The sequence below is a fragment of the Rhododendron vialii genome, chromosome 10a (genome assembly GCF_030253575.1).
Source record: "Rhododendron vialii isolate Sample 1 chromosome 10a, ASM3025357v1".
Lineage (NCBI taxonomy): Eukaryota > Viridiplantae > Streptophyta > Magnoliopsida > Ericales > Ericaceae > Rhododendron > Rhododendron vialii.
This window is the reverse complement of record NC_080566.1, coordinates 9,372,521-9,392,943: the sequence shown is the minus strand read 5'-3', so window position 1 is coordinate 9,392,943 and position 20,423 is coordinate 9,372,521. Positions and strand designations below refer to the sequence as shown.

Below are 20,423 nucleotides of genomic sequence, written 5' to 3'. Positions count from 1 at the left end.
TCACGCCCTCGATTTTCAACATAAATAATAATAACATTTGATAATTAAAATCCTCACCGAAGTTACAATTAATAACCCAAAAGATAATTCAGTCCCCAATTTCACAAACTAGCCCAATAAAATTACAGAGTTCCACAATAGAAAATACAATACCATGTAGTTTAGTTTACAAAGATAGACAAGTATTCTCCATAAAAAAATAGCTTTAATCGGTAACCACAGCATGAACTCCAAGCACTCCATGACAATGACCTGCAATATATCTGAAAATGATAGGTTGAGCTACACTAGCCCAGTAGAGAAATCTATACACAAGTTATAAGAAAATATGCCGAGTTATGCATCTAAAGTAAATGAATATAGACAGATATGCACAAGGTTTATATGACTCTCAACATGCGACTCACTATGGCTAAAGGATTCTAGACAATCCTATATGCAGCACCTGCCATCTCACCCGCCATACTAGTGCCACAAGCATTTCCACATCAATCAAAAATAATCAACATTTGGTTTCTCAACCATTTCATCACATCAGGTATGTTCCCACATTCATTCTCATTTCACAATCTTCCTCATTCCTCATTTCATCAACAAATCTCCTTTGTTTCCAAATAGGTGTAATATATGGAAATACGTGACCTATAGTGGTCAAACTCCGCTGATTCGAGCTTGAATAGCCGGAGTCCGTTGATTCTGTGCACGAATACCGAAAACCGTTGATTCGCTCAAGAATAGCCGGAGGGTTTTTAATAGAAAAATCCTTTTTCCCTTTCGAACAATCCAATTTAGTAAAAACCAATCTTTCTCTCTTTTTCCGATAATCTCATATCATAACATCCAAGGTTTTCGCATGTATCGCTCGTTTCCGGTCATCTCACCGAATGTCCATGGTGATACCTGTTCATTTACATGGTCCGGTCGTCTCACCGATTGTTTATGGTGATACCCGTAGTGTCGATTCCGGTCGTCTCACCATCGAGTGGTGATACCCGTAGTGTCAAGTTTTCGTCGTATCCGTAACCTCAAACATTCATTCACATCTCATTTTATTACAAACAATCAACCATGTCATAAATCAATAAAAACATAAGTTCACACTCTTTTTCCTAAGTATAACACCACATTCTACACAACGTGCTAAACTCATAAGTAATTTCACGACTCGCTAACCACTAGCCTCTTTACTAGAATCCCATGAAACGAGGGCTCAAGGAGTTTAGGGTGATCAACGAGATGAAATCACAAGGATACGAGTTACTAAGTTACCTTTCGGATCATTAGCCAAACTCACGACTACCCATCACACTCATCACAACGTTTCGAATAACCTACGGTACACCTAAACAATCTTACGGTTCATTTTCCATTTACAACGGTACTAAGATTACCTTTAAAGAATATCGCAGGGGTTGAAACGATCAATGAATCATTGGAACCTAAGTAATTGAGTTTAGAGATTATTAGAATGTGATTGGGGAGTGTTAGAAGTGATCGGGAGTCAATACAATCGACGAATGATTAATAGAGTTCAAAATAGTTTTCTGAGTCATTGGTACTAATACCTCAAAAAGTAGGTATTGGTACCAAACCAATCCAGAGAGCAATCAGAGACCAAGGTATTGGTACCTCAAAAAGTAGGTATTGATACCAAACCAATCCAGAGAGCAATTAGAGATTGAGGTATTGATACCTCAAAAAGTAGGTATTGATACCACTGCATTACAGTGGACGATTTTGCAGAAAAATCAAGAACGAGCACAAACTCAAAATTCAACAAACTAAGGCACGATTTAGGCACATAATCATCACATAAACTCATAACAAGAGTAAGAAATCCCTACCTCAAGTCAATGATCGAAACCCACGCGATTTGAGCAAGCCCTAGCTCTCCAAACTTCGAAATCAACCGAATACTCCTCCTCCGAGCGAAACCCACGAAATTTAAACTCAAGACTACGGTTGAGGGTGGAATGGAGGTGGATCTTAGTGGTGTTCTTGTTGGAATTTTGGGTGAGAAAGCAAGGGAGTGAGAGAGAGAGAGAGAGAGAGCCGAGGGAGAGCCGAGAGAGATAGATCGGGAGAAGAGAGAGAGTGAGATGGGAGAATTTGTTCTCCTACACACACACCCACACTTATATACTAGCACCCACACAAATCACACTTGCACTCCCTCAATTAGCAATCCTAACACATTGACCCCAAATCAAATAAACTCAATAAATTTCATATTTTCCTCAATTTATAAAAATTTTAAATAAAATTCGAAAAAAATACGGGTCCTTACACAGATGTAGTTAACAATAGTCTTAGTTGCAATCAATAAGTGATTGATACAATTACCTTATGTAATAGTAACCACTAACTATTGATCCCTAATGGCACATTCAATAAATCATTTAGTTTCATTAATCATTAAGGTATTATGTTTTAATTATAAGATAATACAAATTAAGTAAAACTAAGTAACATCATATTTATTGTGGTAGTTATCTTATTAACTACCCTCATTAATGGTGCATTAGTTATGTTACATAAATGCTTGACTACCCGTCCTTATTATCATACTTACCACAAAACAAGACTATGCATACCACACCACCTGATAATGGTTACCATCACCATATTCGACTGCTATTTCATGGTTTATGTGTACATACCACAGTTTATGCTAGTACCTACCTTTTAAAAAGGATTTACTTACTTTCAAACTTGTGTCATAAATGCTTACCTACCTCACATTGTGCCATTAATGATACGAAATTCCTCCCCACCTACCCCACATTGTATATCAATTGATTACTACAATATATGAAAATACTTATCAAATACTATGGTCGTATTTTGACCAAATTCAGAATTATCTCCATAAAAGGCATTTCAAATTAAGTAGACCGCATTAACGTCATGTTGATTACATAAATGCGTACATACATGTCCCTAATGTGATACTTACCATAAAATAAGGCTATCGATACCACAAAATCTGATTCTAATGTAATACTTACCATAAAATAAGGCTATTCATACCACAAAATCTTATCATACTTACCATCAAAATAGTTGAATATTTCTTCATGATGAAATATACCACTACTTTTGCTAGTACTTACTTAACATTAAGTGATATCCGCATGACCAAAACATTTTTAGAATTTGTTATGGTCACACTTACCATACCGTTTGGTTTGTATATCGCCACCCATGGTAGTATTTACCACTTATTGGGGTCATATTTGAGCAACGAAAGCAAGGCTAGGCATTACAAGTTTACTCGTCATAACAATGGGGCTATTATTTTTTGACGCAAACTTACCACATTTTTAACTAGTACTTACCTTACACTAAGTGATATCCGCTTGACTAAAACGTTTTTAGAATTTGTTATGGTCACACTTACCATACCGTTTGGTTTGTATATTGCCATCCATGGTAGTATTTACCACTGATTGGGGTCATATTTGAGCAACGAAAGCAAGGCTAGGCATTACAAGTTTACTCGTCATAACATTGGGGTTATTATTTTTGACGCAAACTTACCACATTTTTAGGTAGTACTTACCTTTCTGGATAAAAACAATGACCATGTGTTAAGATGTTTTTTACCACTTCTAAGGTGCTCTACTTCTTGACACAAACTTTGCGAAGGCATGAATGCCATCAACAATGGTCAAACAAAAAAAGGCCACTAAGGCATTTCAAGCTTGATGATCTATATGAGCCATATCTAAAGCTTTAAATAAAGGGAGCAACAGCTGATGGGAACGCTTGCCAAAAATTGAACGCTTGCAAAATTGAAACGATTGCCGCTTTTTGGCCAATTTTTCCAATTGTGCCCCTCAATTGGGGACCCACTGGTTTTGGCACCAAGGGTAGTTTCGTCCATTTGCCTATGCCACGAACGTGGCCCAGATCAAGCCACGTCTCCCCTATTCCTTTTTCCTTTCCTTCATCTGGTTTGGAGCAGATAGCACAGAGAGAGAGAGAGTGAGGAGGCAGTCTTGGACGCCGGCAAAATGGTGACTACTCGCATCTCCTTCGTCTCCGCCGACTTCCACCGCATCTCTCTGTAGACCATGTTCGCGGTTGATTAGTACCGAGGGTGAAGTCCAATGGAAAACGATGCAGCATAACGATCGAGTTTTGTAATCGATTTGATTGAGAATAGAGCTAAGGACCGTAAGGAGGTACCTCTCTCTCTCTCTCTCTCTCTCTCTCTCTCTCTCTCTCTCGCATAAAATATTTGTGCGCTCGTGCTCGCCTCAATTCTTTGCTTCGTACTGGGCTCAAATCGACGGTTCATGTTCCTACTCGCAAGATTTTGCTTCTATCTTGGGTGGATTTGTATGATTTAGGTTCATTGGGTTTGAGTTTTGTTTGGTTTGACTAATGTGCCTGCAAAATGGTCATTCCCATGGTTTATTGCTTAACGATCAAAGATTCAGGTGGTTTTGGAGTGCTTATTTGCCTCTCGTGTGTAGTTTTTTAAACTTGCTCTCGTGTTTAAGGAATCCCATGGTTTGCGATCTTTATGTTATTCATTGCAATGTTGTGGCTGGACCTGTTTTGTTTGGGCTTTTGCGTTTTCCTATGAATTTTTTGTGCCAGACCTGTGTGTTTGTCGAGTAATAGTCATACATGTGTACTTTGTTCCGACTATAGATTAGGTGTATTTGGAGTTCTTTTTCCATGAAAACTGTTGGCTGGAGTTTTTCCCTCTATTGAGAGAATCAGAGTTCTTAGGCATCCTATTTCAGGAGCATCATGTTTAATCTCGCTACCCTTCTTATGGATGACTTGCATTCAGTTAAAAGTAATTAGTAGATCCGTTTAAGGAATGTTTCTTAAAGGAAAGAGTGCAGTACTTCGCGTCCTAGCCATTGTGGTTTTACGTTGCTGATTTGCTTCCTCATGGTTTTGACCTAAAATGCTACGTGACCGTCAAAATTAGAATGCACATGCTCTCTCTCTCTCTCACACACACACACTCTTAAATTTGCATTGCTGGATGTCCTTCATGACTCAGATGAACCGTTCAAAACAAACAAGGGCTCATATTTATGGTCTCTTACTTTTGGCAAATGTTGATCATAACTTGTAATCACTCTTCAGGACCTTGAGAAGTATGCAAGTCTTAATGTTGTTCAAGAATGGAGAGAACTTGTTGTGAGTATCATACATACCTCTAAATATCCATTTGTATTTGCTTTTCGTTGTCTTTCGTATCTTTATTCTTTCTTCTTTATATGCGCAGGAGTAACATTAGTAAAAGGTTACTTGGAAAAAAAGGAAAATGGTGCTATGATTTTTTTACTCTCAAAATTACAATGAGCCTAAACACTTGCTACATTTTTAATTCATCGCAAATGAGAAGTATGGTTGACTAATTGAACTAAAAAAGTACAGTTGGATGTACTATATCTGTTTAATTATGTCTTCAGAATTGAACGAATACTAAAGGAGTTTCTTGTGACACTTTGTTTGTCTTGTCACTTGTGCCATGTATAGGAATGTAGAAATTATTTTTGTTTGTTCCAAATTCTTCATTTTCGATGTCAAGACCAAGATATTTTATGAAAAGAGTGGTTTTGGAGGCTAATCAAAATACAATTCTTCATTCCGTAGTTTGAAAATAGATTATCTATTGGAGGAACTTCGTCCCCATCTGGAGAAATAGAGAATTGTTGCAGGTACTTATACTTTGCTTCTGTGGAACTATTTTTTAGCTTGAGTTTTCTGCTTCAGAATCGACTCAATTTCCTTTGCATTGATTTGTCTACTACTTGCTCTCATCTTGAATCTGAAGCCCTCTAACAACTTTGAAAGCGAATGTTAGCCCAAATAATTTTTATACATATAAGTGGGCCGTCTGGACACATCGCTTCAATTCGAGGACTAAAATGTGTTGAAGGAAGGAATATGACTGAAATTGTTGACAATAGTTTTTCCATGCTTAACTACAATCTTGTGTTGCAGTTTCCTTCAATGAGGGGACAATAACAAGAATGCTATGTTATTATATCTCTGATAATTGCTTGTGTCCAATGAATTCTGTAAAACACTAATAGCACTATGGGACAATTTATTTTATGAAATACTTCTTTTTGTTTTCCAGCTTGCAGGTAGACATATAAGAAGGCCATAAAAGATGAAACGAGCCTTAGAATAGCTTAGTATAGTGTTTTCTTTCTCCAGCTTTTCACTTCAGTTAGTGCTCCACTTGGTGTGCACAATTTGCTTTCTAAATACTTTTGCTTTATCTAACGTCCATAAACTTTATAAAATTGGCAAAGTCTTTTGAACTTGTGCATATAAGCCTGTATACTTTGCACCAGACCAACTGCAACAAACAAACTTCTATAACTATTTCTGTATTTGCAATCCGCTTACTTTACTTCCAACTGTACATAAAGACAATTGTTATTCCTGAATGCGAATGTTATGAGCACATGAGATTGGACGTAAAGAGTATTGTTATCATTGACATGTAGCATTGGGTTTTTGAATTTCGTTTACTACTTCATCTATTATCTCAAGGAGTCTTAATTTTGTTCCCTTCCTAATTATTTGCTTGGTTTTTTTTTATAATGATTTTGACAAATTTTGCTTAGTTTTATCACTCTCCTATTTCTAAAAATCTATTTACCTGTGTTATTAAATTAGCTAATTTTATAACCATTGCATATAAGAACAACTTTGATAAAAACCACTTTGGATAGGTGAACCACTTTCAATTTTGCAAACTGCTACACTTATTCCTAACTACTTAGATTGATTTGAACTAATAAATGGAAAATGTACTTGGTTCTGCTGTTTCTCTTTGGCAGTATTGAACACTAAAAATAAAATGCATCCAACATGATCATAGAAGACATTGTGAGGTTTCTGGACTACCAAATACAATTTTTCATCCATATAATATATGAAAGATGCCATTGACAGAGTCAAGATTTGGTTTTATAATTGGTAATACTCCCTACAACTATTGAAAAGAAAAATTGGCAAGTGACATTATCTTCCCATGCTTATTAATTCTTTTTGAACATTTGCAAATTTGTCAGTGTAGTTCCCAATGGTTTTCCTCCATATTTGTTCGTTCTACTTGTAGGGAGGTATTCCCGAGCAGATACATTTAGTTACCAAACACGTGATGTTTGGGAAACACGTGGTAAATACGACTGGACTTATCGCCGGGCAGTATAAAGAACAGCGATATGGAACAATGACATGTGAAGTCCTTGGTCCATGTAATCTGTTCGGCTGAATAAAGGCCAATGACATGACAAGTCAATGGTGTAAACTATCTGTTCGGCAGATAGGAGGCATTTTGATTACGTTTGGACAAAGTTACATGTGAAGTCCCTGGTCCAGGTAGTCTGTTCGGCTATGAGACAGTCGAACAAAGAAGGAGCTCCAATCAAGAGCAGGAGCAAAGGGAATACTCTAGAAGATTCCAGAGTAGTCATGTCCCATAAAGGGATAAAGATCCCAAGAATATAGGATCTGAGAAAGATACCCAACGAGTATGGGATGTTCGGCTCTTAAAGGAAAAGAATCCTAAAAAGACTCTTTTCCATAAACTGATAAAGGAAACGAGACTCCTTGATATCCTGGGTTTCCTATACGAGTTAGGAATCCTATGGCAACAAGGATGCTTGGACAGCAAGCATCCATAAATCTATAAATATGAGGAAAACCTAGAGGTGAAAGGTACGCAATACTTTGCACTCGTGCTTTCCTACTGATAATTAGGGTTTAATTGCTAGTACGTGATACTAACAAAGGCATCGGAGGGCCTTTGCCACGAGAGGCAAAGGTGCACTCACCCCCTGTCTATTTTGCAGATTAGGGTTCAGACGTCGAGCTAGGGTTCCGGTGAAGAGGCACGAATAAGCCGTTGCAATCTAGTTGATCCAAGGCATCAATTGTTTTCATCCCCCTACAATTGGCGCCGTCTGTGGGAAACGAAAGAATTCCCTTTTGAAATACGACCATGGTGGAAGTAACTCCAGCAACACCGCATGAACCAAAAGATGTGTTAGATGAGGGGAGGGACAAATCCCCACCTGGGGCTCCGAGAAAGCCCCAGGGTGGGCACAGGAGGAACACGAGTAAGGACCGCCCCCTTACCGTGCATCATAACTCCAAAAATAGAGGAGATGGAGAGACGGCTTCAAGATCCACGAGAAGGAGTAAATCCCATCAAAGGGATGAATCGATCGCGCACTCCAGGAGTGTGCACCATAGCGACGACGTTCTTGATAGGAAGAGGCAAGAAGTCGAGGAGTATGCTCGTCTGATTAAAAAACGAGAGCATGAGATCAGAGAATTGGAAAGAATTAGGGAGCATCCGGAGGATTCTGGACTGTCTCGAAGAAATTCTAGAGGCAGTAGGTATGCTGTGGTACAATACAGAAAAGCTCCTTCACGAAGAAGAAGGAGCAGAAGTCCTGTTATAGGGCATCATGAGGCTTCTCCACGAAAAAGGGGAAGAAAAAGTAGAAGCCGAACACCAGAGAGAAGGACTTCTTCACGAAAAAGGAGGAGCAGAGACCGAAGTTCTACCCCCGAGGAAGAGGACACGAGAAAGCATCATCGAGACAGGTACGAGAGGCCTGATGCTGATTGGGTCAAGGCTTCGGCCCACAAGTCAAAGGAGCAAGACGATGGGACAGTGACTGCACGAGAAGCAGCACGCAAGGCCCTGAGTAATATTGCAGCCTCCCCCTTTACAAAGTGGCTACAAAAAGCAAAGTTGCCGAGCAGAGTGAAGCACGGTGCATTCGTACTTTACGAGACAAATACGGATCCCGTAGCTCACATACAACATTATCAACAGGCCATGTTTATGCATGAGGGGGATGATTCCATCTTGTGCAAGATGTTTCCTTCCAGTCTTGGCAAGGTAGCTTTATCCTGGTTTCATAAGTTGGCCCCACGATCCATACGAGGATGGAGGCAGCTAGCAGAGGAATTTACTGCTCGGTTCTTAACGAGCAGAAAGGCCCCAAAGACTTTTGAGAGTCTTTCCACCATGAAGCAGGAGGAGAATGAGCAAATTAGAGATTATGCAAAGAAGTACTGGGAAACTTTCAACGAGATTGAAAGTTGCAGTGAGGAGTACGCAATTGCTACGTTCAAAACTGGTTTGCCTGTTCGGGGAGAGCTGCGTCGTTCGTTGAATAAACATCCAGTAGCCACCTTGGCTAAATTGATGGAACGGATAGAGCAACACGCCAGAATGGAGGATGACATACTCCGTGAGGATGGCAGGGCGGTTGCCGAACAGCCGAAGGCACCTGCCAAGAAAATGGATAAGCCAGAGCCCAAGTCATATAAAGACAGAAGGGAGTACGGGCAGGCTAAGAAAGAGCCATACAAGGACAAGCAAGCTCCTGACCCCAAGTCCTTCTTTTCTATCACTACGGTTTGGAAGGAGCCAATTTACAGGATTCTTTATCGAATAAAGAATCAGCCATATTTTAAATGGCCCCCAAGTCTAGGCGGAGACAAAGATGCAAAACGTGCTACGAATCAGCACTGCAGTTATCACAAAGATTGGGGCCATATGACCGAGGATTGTGAGATATTCAAGAGGCACCTTGATGATTTGGTCTCTCGGGGCTATCTCAAGGAATTTATCCAAGAGGACCCTAAAGAGAGAGGGAAGGCTATGGAGGTGGGTTACGAACAAAACCCCAAAGGTGTCATCCATATGATACATGGATAAGCCACACCTTACACGAGAAGTGAGGTTAGGCTATTTCAAAGGCAAGTTAAGCATGATCAGCATGTGATGCGGTTGGGAAACAAGAGGGGGAGAGAAACTGATGTATGCAAAGAGAGCATGGCATTCAGTGATGATGATTTGGGGGAGGTCCAAATACCCCACAATGATGCATTGGTCGTAACCCTACGAGTTGGGGAATACGACATCGAAAGAATTCTAGTGGACTCAGGCAGTTGTACAGAGGTATTGTACTATGATGCATTCAAAAAGATGGGGCTAGCCCAATCAGACTTAGAACAGTCCACAACGCCTCTTATTGGATTCGGTGCAGGAGCAGTCTGGCCCCTTGGAAAGGTGACGTTACCTGTTCGGGCCGGATCAGTAGTATTGAGAACGGACTTTTTGGTGGTCGATGTCCCATCTTCCTACAACGCGATTATAGGGAGGACATGGTTGCACAAAATGAGAGCAGTCTCCTCGACTTATCACCAGATGGTGAAATTCCCAGGTTTAAATGGGATTGAAATCCTTAAAGGAAACCAGAAGGTGGCACAGCAATGCTTGATTTTCATCATTAAAACAGCCCCGAAGGTCCACCATGTTCACACATTGGAAGTACCAGACCAACCAACCATCGAGGATGTTGGAAGAAGCCCGGCTGAAAAAGTGGTTGAGGGCCTGGAGAAGATTCAGATCAACGAAATTGATCCTGAAAGGTATTTTTTGATTGGGGAATCATTACCAGCAAATGAAAAGGCTGAGTCGATAAGATTTCTGAAAGAATATATTGATGTTTTTGCATGGGTACCTGAGGAAATGCCTGGGGTGGATGCAGATGTGATCTGTCACCATTTAAACATTGATCCTCTGCATAAGCCGATCATTCAGAAGAAACGAAGGGCAGCCGTACAGCATGTAGATGCTGTGATCGAAGAGGTCGATCGTTTATTGGAGGCCAAGGCAATACGTGAGGTCTATTACCCAGAGTGGTTATCCAACACTGTTGTGGTAAAGAAGAAGAATGGGAAGTGGCGTGTCTGTGTGGACTTCACAGACCTGAACAAAGCATGTCCTAAGGACAGTTTTCCTTTGCCTAGGATCGACCAATTGGTTGATGCAACCTCTGGTTACGAGCGAATGAGTTTTCTCGATGCATATCGAGGATATCATCAGATTGCTATGTTTGAACCTGATCAAGAGAAGACTTCGTTCATCACACCACGAGGGTTATACTGTTACAGTGTTATGCCCTTTGGACTGAGGAATGCTGGGGCTACTTACCAAAGACTTACAACCATTATGTTCAAGAAGCTCATCGGGAAGACTTTGGAAGTTTACATAGATGATATGGTGGTAAAGAGTCGAGAAAAGGGAGGGCATATTTCTGATCTGAAGGAAGTGTTTGAAATCCTGAGGAAATATAAATTAAAACTCAACGCCTCGAAGTGTGCGTTTGGAGTTGGTTCAGGAAAATTCCTGGGCCATTTGGTAACTTTGAGAGGGATAGAGGCAAATCCCGATCAGATTGATGCTTTGCAGAGATTACAGAGTCCCAAAACTACCAAGGAAGTCCAAAGGCTGACTGGGATGGCAGCAGCACTAAACAGATTCATCAGCAGGTCAAGTGATAAATGCAGACCCTTTTTTCAGCTACTGAAAGAGAGGGAGGGATTTGAATGGGGAGTAGAATGTGAGCAAGCTTTCCAGGACCTGAAGAAGTACCTGGCTGAGCCCCCACTGTTGTCAACTCCACGGCCAGGTGAGTCTTTAATTCTGTACTTAGCTGTTTCCGAGCACGCAGTGAGTGCAGTCATGTTGAGGGATTTGGGGATCGAGCAAATCCCCATTTATTATGTTAGCAAGACATTGTTGGATGCAGAGACGAGATATCTGCCTTTAGAAAAGCTTGTCCTGGCACTTAGGACAGCAACCAGGAAATTGCCACACTACTTCCAAAGCCATAAGGTTGTGGTTTATACTGAGTATCCATTAAAATCACTGCTTCGAAAGGCAGATTTCTCGGGAAGGATCTCGACGTGGTCCGTAGAATTAAGTCAGTATGATCTCGAGTATCAGCCACGCACAGCAATTAAAGGCCAAGTGTTGGCTGATTTTGTGGCAGAGTTTTCCCCCACTGTTGCTCCCTTGCCTCCTACGAGGAAGGAACAGGCAGCTAAGACATCATCCTTGAAGGATCAATCCGTAGCCGAACAGGATCCCAAAGAATGGAAGTTATTCGTTGATGGATCAGCGTGTAATACTGGTTCTGGAATTGGAATTGTCCTCTTTCCTCCTCAAGGAGTTCTGATTGAACTCTCTGTTCGGCTTGGATTCAGTGCGTCGAATAATGTGGCTGAATATGAAGCACTCTTGGCTGGATTAAGAAGTGCAAAGGCCCTTAAAGCAGAACGGGTCAGGGTGTATTGTGATTCCCAGCTTGTTGTGAATCAACTGTCCGGCGAGTACGAGACTCGGAATGAAAAGATGGTAGCCTACGTGCAAGCAGCAAAAGACTTGCTTGATACCTTCGAGAGGGTATATATTGAGCAAATAAGTTCCGGACAGAATGCTCATGCAGATTCTTTAGCATGGTTGGCTGCAGCAGTACCAACAGAGTTCAAAAGAAGGGTGGCAGTAGAATACCTAAATGAGCCGAGCATTGGGAGGAGTGTAGACCTGGTCTTGGACGTGAACCAAGGACCAAGTTGGATGGACCCAATTATGGAGTTCTTACGAGACGAGATACTCCCTTCTGATAAAAAGGAGGCCCACAAAATAAGAATCAAATCTGCTAGGTTTTGGCTCTCCCCAGGGGGTAAGTTGTATAGGAAGTCCTTTACAGGTCCCTATTTGCTATGCGTACATCCTGAGATGGTACACAAGTTCCTTCATGAGATCCACGAGGGAACATGTGGGAGCCATGCTGGAGGGAGATCCATTGCCCACCGAGCAATTACTCAAGGCTATTGGTGGCCACATATGCAAGAAGATGCAAAAGTGTATGTAAAGATTTGTGAGAAGTGTCAAAAATTCTCACCAATGATTCGAACACCGGCCGAAGATCTGGTGCCTTTGACAAGTCCCTGGCCTTTTGCTCAATGGGGGATGGATATCGTGGGTCCATTGCACAAAGCAACTGGGAATCAAAAATTCCTGCTTGTTGCAACTGACTATTTTACAAAATGGATTGAGGCAGAACCATTGGCCAAAATCACTGAGCCTATGATAGAAAGGTTCGTATGGAAAAGCATCATCACTCGTTTTGGGGTCCCTTATTCATTAATCACAGATAATGGATCCCAATTCCAAAAGAAATTCAAGGCTTTTTGTGCTCAATATGGAATAAGAAATTTTTATTCCACCCCAGCCTACCCACAGAGTAATGGGCAAGCAGAGGCATCCAATAAAACTATCCTAGACGGGATAAAGAAGAGGTTGGACAAAGCAAAGGGAAAATGGCCTGATGAGTTACCGTTAGTTTTGTGGGCTCACCGAACAACGCCCAGGAGGTCTACGGGAGAAACCCCCTATTCATTGGCATTTGGAACAGAGGTTGTCATACCTCTGGAAGTGGGTCTGCCGACCAACATGACAGCTTTGGTTGAAAGTAGAGGCAATGATAGGGCCCTTGAAATCGAGCTTGATCTTGCCGAGGAGAAGAGAGAAAAGGCCTTGGTACATCTTGCTTCTTACCAAGAACAGCTGATGAAAAGCTACAACAAGCATGTTCATCCTCGAGAATTTGGTGTTGGGGACCTCGTGCTACGAAAAGTGCTCGGCAACACCAAGGTGGCCAACGAAGGCAAGCTAGGGGCCAATTGGGAGGGCCCATATAGAGTAACTGAGATTGTAGGCATAGGAGCCTATCGATTGGCAGATTTGGATGGTGATCCAATTCCAAGGCCTTGGAATGTTCATAATCTACGCAAGTTCTTTGTTTAAAAGTATTAAAATCTGTTTTAGATTTGCATTACGTGATTGTGTGGGAATTACGAATATAATTCCCTTGTTTTAGTTTTGACTATTTTAGTAGCAAGGGGTACGAATAATACCCTCTTGAGTTTTGCAGATTATGAATACAATCGCTTCTTAGTATAACTGTTGTGGTATTTGTTTTTAATACGAACTGCGAGTTTAGTTTCCCTCATTCGTATTGGGGAGCAGGGTATACAGTTGTACAGTTCAGTACGTGAAACTGAAGTACAAGTATGAAACACTTGTAAGATTTTTAAACCTTTAAGTACGTGAAACTTAAACACAAACACTTGTGTGATGTTCTAAGTACATGATACTTAGGCGTTTTTGTGTGAGTACGTGATACTTAACAAGTATGAAACACTTGTATGGATTTTTAAATAACGAGGAAACTTAAACGAGTAGTTCTAAGTACGTGATACTTAGAGGGTTTTGTGTGAGTACGTGAAGCATAACGAATACAAGTATGAATACACTTGTATGTACTAAAAAACAGTAGTACGAGGTACTGGGAAACAAATGTTTTTAAAGTACGTGAAACTTAAACTTCAGAACAGGACATCATGTGTAAGTACGAAATACTTATGCAAACAAATGATGGTTAACAGTACGAAATACTTAGACTACATTGCATCCGAACAGATGTAGAAAACAGGGAAGCCGAGCAAAACATTAAAGTTATGCCACGAAGGGCCGAATACCTGTGTTAACAAAGTATTTAACTGTACTGGTGCCTCACAGGGCCAAAATATGCTTATGGTCACGCAGGACCAGCAATCAAAACAGTTCATGTACTTATCAAATCAATCCACGTTTTGGACCTCTGAAGTATCAGTGTTGATCTCAGTGTCAGCACCACGCTCGACTACATTCTCTTCCAAGTTGATGGGCTCAAAAGGTACATCCTGAGCAGGAGCTTCAGTGGGGGCCACATCTGTAGGGATATCTTCCTCAGCATTGGCAAATTCTTCAATTTGCCGTTCAAAGTCTTCCTCTGGGTGTCCTTCTGGCTCTGGAATGTCTTCGATGTTCTGAATACGGGTGCTAGGCAGCTCGTTGTCAACCCAGAAGAGTGAATCTTCAGCAACTCCTAGTTTTGTCAGACAGGTTTCCCAGCAGGCAATCCAAACCTGGTCCTGTATAGCTGGCATCTGTTCCACGTAACTAGCAGTTGTGGCGTCATAGCCCTTCTGGTAGCCCTCTTCATATGATGCCTTCTTGGTGCTGTCAATCTCAGATAAAGCCTGGTTTAGGCTCTCTTCGGCAATTTGCAGCTTGCCCTTAGCACCATTAAAATCCGCCTTGGCTTTGTCTCTTTCTCTTTCAAGACGAGCAACTGTCCGAAGAAGTCGAGTGTTGTCATTTAGCAATCTGATTTGCTCGGCCTCAGCTTCTTGGTACTTTTGCCCCAGGGTTACCATTTTTTGGATGAACTAGCAATAACACCGAGTGGTAAGGGACAAGTGTAGCAGTATTTAATATGAGGTATACGAAATATACATTAAGACTTATATGAAAAGATTGAGTCACATTACCTTAATTCCACTGACGAGACCAGTGGATACTAGCCGGTCAGGTGTAGATCCAGATTCCTTCTGCATATCCACAGGGAGCAACAACCCTTGAGCTAGGGCAAGTGCTGTTTCTGATGAACCAGCACTGTCCCCAATGTGAACAGGACGGTCACCCCTTGGGAATGAAGGAGTCCATGTTTGGGGCAGCATTTGAGCAGTTGGTGACGCAGGGAGTTGAGTTTCGGTATCTGTTTGTGTGGCAGAACCATCTTGATTATCCCCTCTTGGGCGTTTGTCCCGATGAAGGTCAGTGGCCTCTGTAGCGGTATCAATGTCCCGAGGAGAAGATGATGACCGTGCAGATCCCCCCCTATTACGACGAGATCGTGGAGGAGGGGCGCCAGTTGATGCTACCCTATTGGTAGCACCACGTCCCCGAGAGGAGACAGTGAGTAACGAACTGAGGTTAATAGGTTGGTGCGTCATCGTACCTGAGGTTGGGGGTGATCGAGAATAACCGGATGAGGACGACTGACTGGTAATTTGGTGAGGAACGGGTTGTTGTTCGGCAATGAGCTGCCTGCGACTTGTTCTCCTTAGTACCACACGCGTTTGAGGAATACCGTCAGGGATAACAATATCGTCGGACTGCCCGGCAAGAGTTACACCAGCTTGAAGCCTCGAACTGTGTGGTTGGGGAGCAGTGGATGTAGACGCGGCACTAGTGCTGGGGTGGGCAAGTCTTCTGTCGATGACCCCTCTGTATGAAGGGTCGTATCCAAGCAGTATATCAGCGTCTCGACCCCGACCAGCTGTTCGGGTACCAGGCTCGCCTTTATATTTAAGGATTTTGTTGATGTCCTCTGATCGGACGTAACTAGGCTCTCGTCTTGGACGTTTGTTGACGTTTTCAGCTGTACAATCAGAGTTATTAAATCAAACATTAGACACAATGGAAAGCTACGAGAAAGCAGCAAACAAACAAATAGCAAAGATGAAAAATAAGGAGCATACGTGGGTATCCCCATATATGGGGGCAGCGGAGACCCACCACCTGACCATCCTCTCCTAGTGGCTCAAAGGCTCCAGTGACGTAAAGGAAATCGATTTCATGATCCCGAGCAGAGTCTGGCAGGTTTAGCACGAGACGCTTGTCGGCCCTTCTAACTTTGAAGTAATAGGTGTTGTATTCAGGGTTTAGTACAATGCTGTACCACCACTGAATATCCCAAATTCCTAACTGGGTCCCCAGAATCCTATTCAAAGCTATTACACCCATTATCAACCTAAAGACGTTTGTTGATACTTGCATAGGGGTAAGACGATACCAGTTTAGGATCTGGCGAAGTAATGGGTGAAGGGGAAATCGAACTCCACCTTCGACGATAGCAACAATGGGGATACACATTCGATCCCAGGAACCTCCGTCTCTATCTGCGCCCAGGGGGGCGAGTTCGAGACCAACGTTCTCTGGAACGTTATATTCCCTCCTAAATGCCGCCATGGCAGTAGGGGATTCACATAATTTCCTAAATTTGCTGGGTCTCAAGGGATTCTCAGCATCGTCAGCCATGGGTATACTCAGGAAAGAAGAAAGACCGAAAAAAGGTGCAACTGAAACCCTAGAAAAACGACCCACGAATCTGAGAGTGAGATCTCAGAGGGAAGCCTAAGTAGACGAAATGGAGTGAGAACGAGAATCTTACAAGAATAATGTGACGATTCCCCGGAGTGCAATTGGATTTGCAGGTGGCGGTGATGGCGGATAGCGGGATGCTTTCGCCTGGTTTCTAGAGAGAGAGGGAGCGCGTTTAAGTTTTTGGTAGAAATCCAAAAAGAGCCCTTTTAGGGGTTTAAGGTTAAGAGACGGAGACGAAACGTCTCGTCTCACGCCGTTATAGGTAAAAATAACGGAAAGAAGAAACCGTTCTGACGCCGTTTCTTAGAACGTCAGTTCGAAAATTAATCCTAGGCATACGAAACGTGCCACGTAGAGTCATTACCTCGAGATGGTATAATGACAAAGGCGCCAAAAGGCATCAAAGAGATATTGAAATTATGACTGCACGGGATCAAAAGGGTTTGGTCTAGATAAAATTCTGTTTCTAAGCATCATATATTGCCCCCGAACAGTGGTAAATACATGAAGCTGGGGAGCAATTGTAGGGAGGTATTCCCGAGCAGATACATTTAGTTACCGAACACGTGATGTTTGGGAAACACGTGGTAAATACGACTGGACTTATCGCCGGGCAGTATAAAGAATAGCGATATGGAACAATGACATGTGAAGTCCTTGGTCCATGTAATCTGTTCGGCTGAATAAAGGCCAATGACATGACAAGTCAATGGTGTAAACTATCTGTTCGGCAGATAGGAGGCATTTTGATTACGTTTGGACAAAGTTACATGTGAAGTCCCTGGTCCAGGTAGTCTGTTCGGTTATGAGACAGTCGAACAAAGAAGGAGCTCCAATCAAGAGCAGGAGCAAAGGGAATACTCTAGAAGATTCCAGAGTAGTCATGTCCCATAAAGGGATAAAGATCCCAAGAATATAGGATCTGAGAAAGATACCCAACGAGTATGGGATGTTCGGCTCTTAAAGGAAAAGAATCCTAAAAAGACTCTTTTCCATAAACTGATAAAGGAAACGAGACTCCTTGATATCCTGGGTTTCCTATACGAGTTAGGAATCCTATGGCAACAAGGATGCTTGGACAGCAAGCATCCATAAATCTATAAATATGAGGAAAACCTAGAGATGAAAGGTACGCAATACTTTGCACTCGTGCTTTCCTACTGATAATTAGGGTTTAATTGCTAGTACGTGATACTAACAAAGGCATCGGAGGGCCTTTGCCACGAGAGGCAAAGGTGCACTCACCCCCTGTCTATTTTGCAGATTAGGGTTCAGACGTCGAGCTAGGGTTCCGGTGAAGAGGCACGAATAAGCCGTTGCAATCTAGTTGATCCAAGGCATCAATTGTTTTCATCCCCCTACACTACTTTTTCCTTCATTTTCACCTCAAATGAAATTTTTTCGTTTGTTATCTTCGCTTTATCATGATTGGGGGACAGGATCATCAAGTTGCAGACGAGAAATTGAGAATCATACAAAGAGACGGATTGAGCCATTGAATGGATGTGGGTCGCGAAAAGCTAACACCTTTGTTAGGTATGGGAATATGGCTATAGATACTAATTATGGGGATACACCGCATTAAATTCTTGATACTAGCATTTTGCAACAATATGTTGGAGGTACTAAACTTAATATGATCAGCTAAGTCTAATAAAATCTAGGAACTACAGCTAGATGGGCACACTAGAGAGTTAAATCATTCCCTTGTTTGTTAACAAGATAATTAACTTCTTGAGGTCTCAAGGGTAGCTGTTTTTTCGGCAAATCCAATATTTGTGTGCCTCTTTTTGTAAATGTCTCTTTTGTTCTACTTAGCCCTTCGTGTTATAGCTCTTATTGCTCTATTAGCATCTAACTGGTACATTTTGATAGATATATCATACCATCAATAACGATCTTAAGATTTTACTAGCATTTGGAGATTTCTCATCCCATTTCTCTTTGTTAGCTCTTATTCCTTAGTTGCTATGCTACTAATTATTTTTTGTGCTTTTTGTTCTAAGAATCAACAGAAAATAAATGGAGATCAAAGTTTGGAAAAGATTGAATGAGACAAGACGAGACAAATAAAATAAGAACTTCGGGACAAGTTGTTTGCACATACAAGGTAAATTAATGGGCAAGAGCAATTATACTTTATTTTTGCCTACTATTTTTAGCCATAAAATTGGGATGACGTACTGCTGAATTTCACTTTTGGATAATGTGCTGAATTTCATCGGTTGTTATAATGTGCTGATGTCGTGCACGCGTGTAGATGTTTGGTTTCTCTCTCTATTAAAGCGTAGATGGTTCCAGATGAGACCAAGAGCTGTTCAGGGTTTCTTGGCGGTCAAAATTCTAATTGGCTATTGTACGTTTCTGTTCTCTTCTTCCTCTCCAGTGTCGTCGGCAACTGTGACCTGTTGCGCGAGGTTAGATTTTTCCCTTTCTTTGAGTTCCCTTTTTTTGGGGGTTCTTGTTTCTTCCTCTCAGCTTGTTTGACTTATCCGATTAGTGTTTTGCGTATTTTATTGCTTGAATGGTGTTTTCTAGAGTTTGGTTTGATTGTGTGGATATCACTGATTGAGTTCCTGAATTGAAGTTTCTGTGTTGATGATGAAATTCCAGCCAATATGTATAGAGTAATAGTGCTGATCTTGAGAAACATATTTGGTAGTTTGTAATAATTAATGACAGACCATACTTTGGAATGGAAGGTACCTAGAAGCATTTTGTTTGTGCAAATTCAATAATGTGACTATATTCGTAGCTTTACAGTTTTAGTTGTTCCATTGCTTCCAAAAATTATGCTCGCTTCTTTCATTAGTTTTGCCGCCTTTTGTTTTATAATTACAAATAAATTCCATTAGTATTGAGAGCGTCAAACCTCAATTTACAATACGAATGCTCCAAACACAAAAATATCAGGCATGAGACACCTCGTACTGGCATGGGCCACTCACCTAGTAAACTAAAAGGGAGAGTTTGCAACTTACCTCCAACAAAAAGAGCCATATCTATCACTGTTTGTCTCCATGAATCATACAACAAAAAGAACCACAATGTCACCCACCAGTGTTTCCCAAGGTAAGTATTCAATTCATCTTATACAATTTACCACTCCAGTATTCGTGGTAAGTATGCTCATTGATATAGTAAATATCTCCAGTTTGCTAAGATTTTTTTTTTCAAAGTTTATGGTAAATATGTCCAGTTTTAAGTAAATACTTTCAAAAATCATGGTAGTTATGTTCATTGACGTGGTAACTACCTTCAGTTTATGACATGCCCTGTAAAATGGTCGGTATCTCTCTAATTCACAAACGAATTTCACAATCAACAACATTAAACACATCAATAAGGCCAATGAAGGCATAAAATTCCTCAACATTTATCAAAGCAAAGAACCACCACCAAAGGCATCAGATTTATTAATATTGGTAAAACGAAAAGGGCCACCAATGCATGACATCTATTAACAATGGTTGCTGCAATTTACATAAACTAGATAAGCAAAAAGGATCAACTCACAATGGCTGCAATCCACATAAGCCAGATTAACAAAAAGTAGGCTGCAATT

The 20,423-nt window shown here is 41.3% G+C and overlaps 1 long non-coding RNA gene across 2 annotated transcripts; it reads left to right on the top strand.

Moving 5' to 3' along the window:
* The first annotated feature begins 3,963 nt into the window (after positions 1-3,963).
* LOC131302624 (uncharacterized) lies at positions 3,964-19,100 on the top strand. Of its 2 annotated transcripts, XR_009191825.1 has the most exons (4): positions 3,964-4,187; positions 5,113-5,166; positions 5,595-5,690; positions 18,298-19,100. It is a non-coding gene; the product is annotated as an uncharacterized LOC131302624 (long non-coding RNA). The 2 variants fall into 2 exon arrangements; XR_009191824.1 differs by lacking the exon at positions 3,964-4,187 and having other exon boundaries at positions 4,536-5,166; positions 18,298-19,098.
* The last annotated feature ends 1,323 nt before the right edge of the window (positions 19,101-20,423 follow it).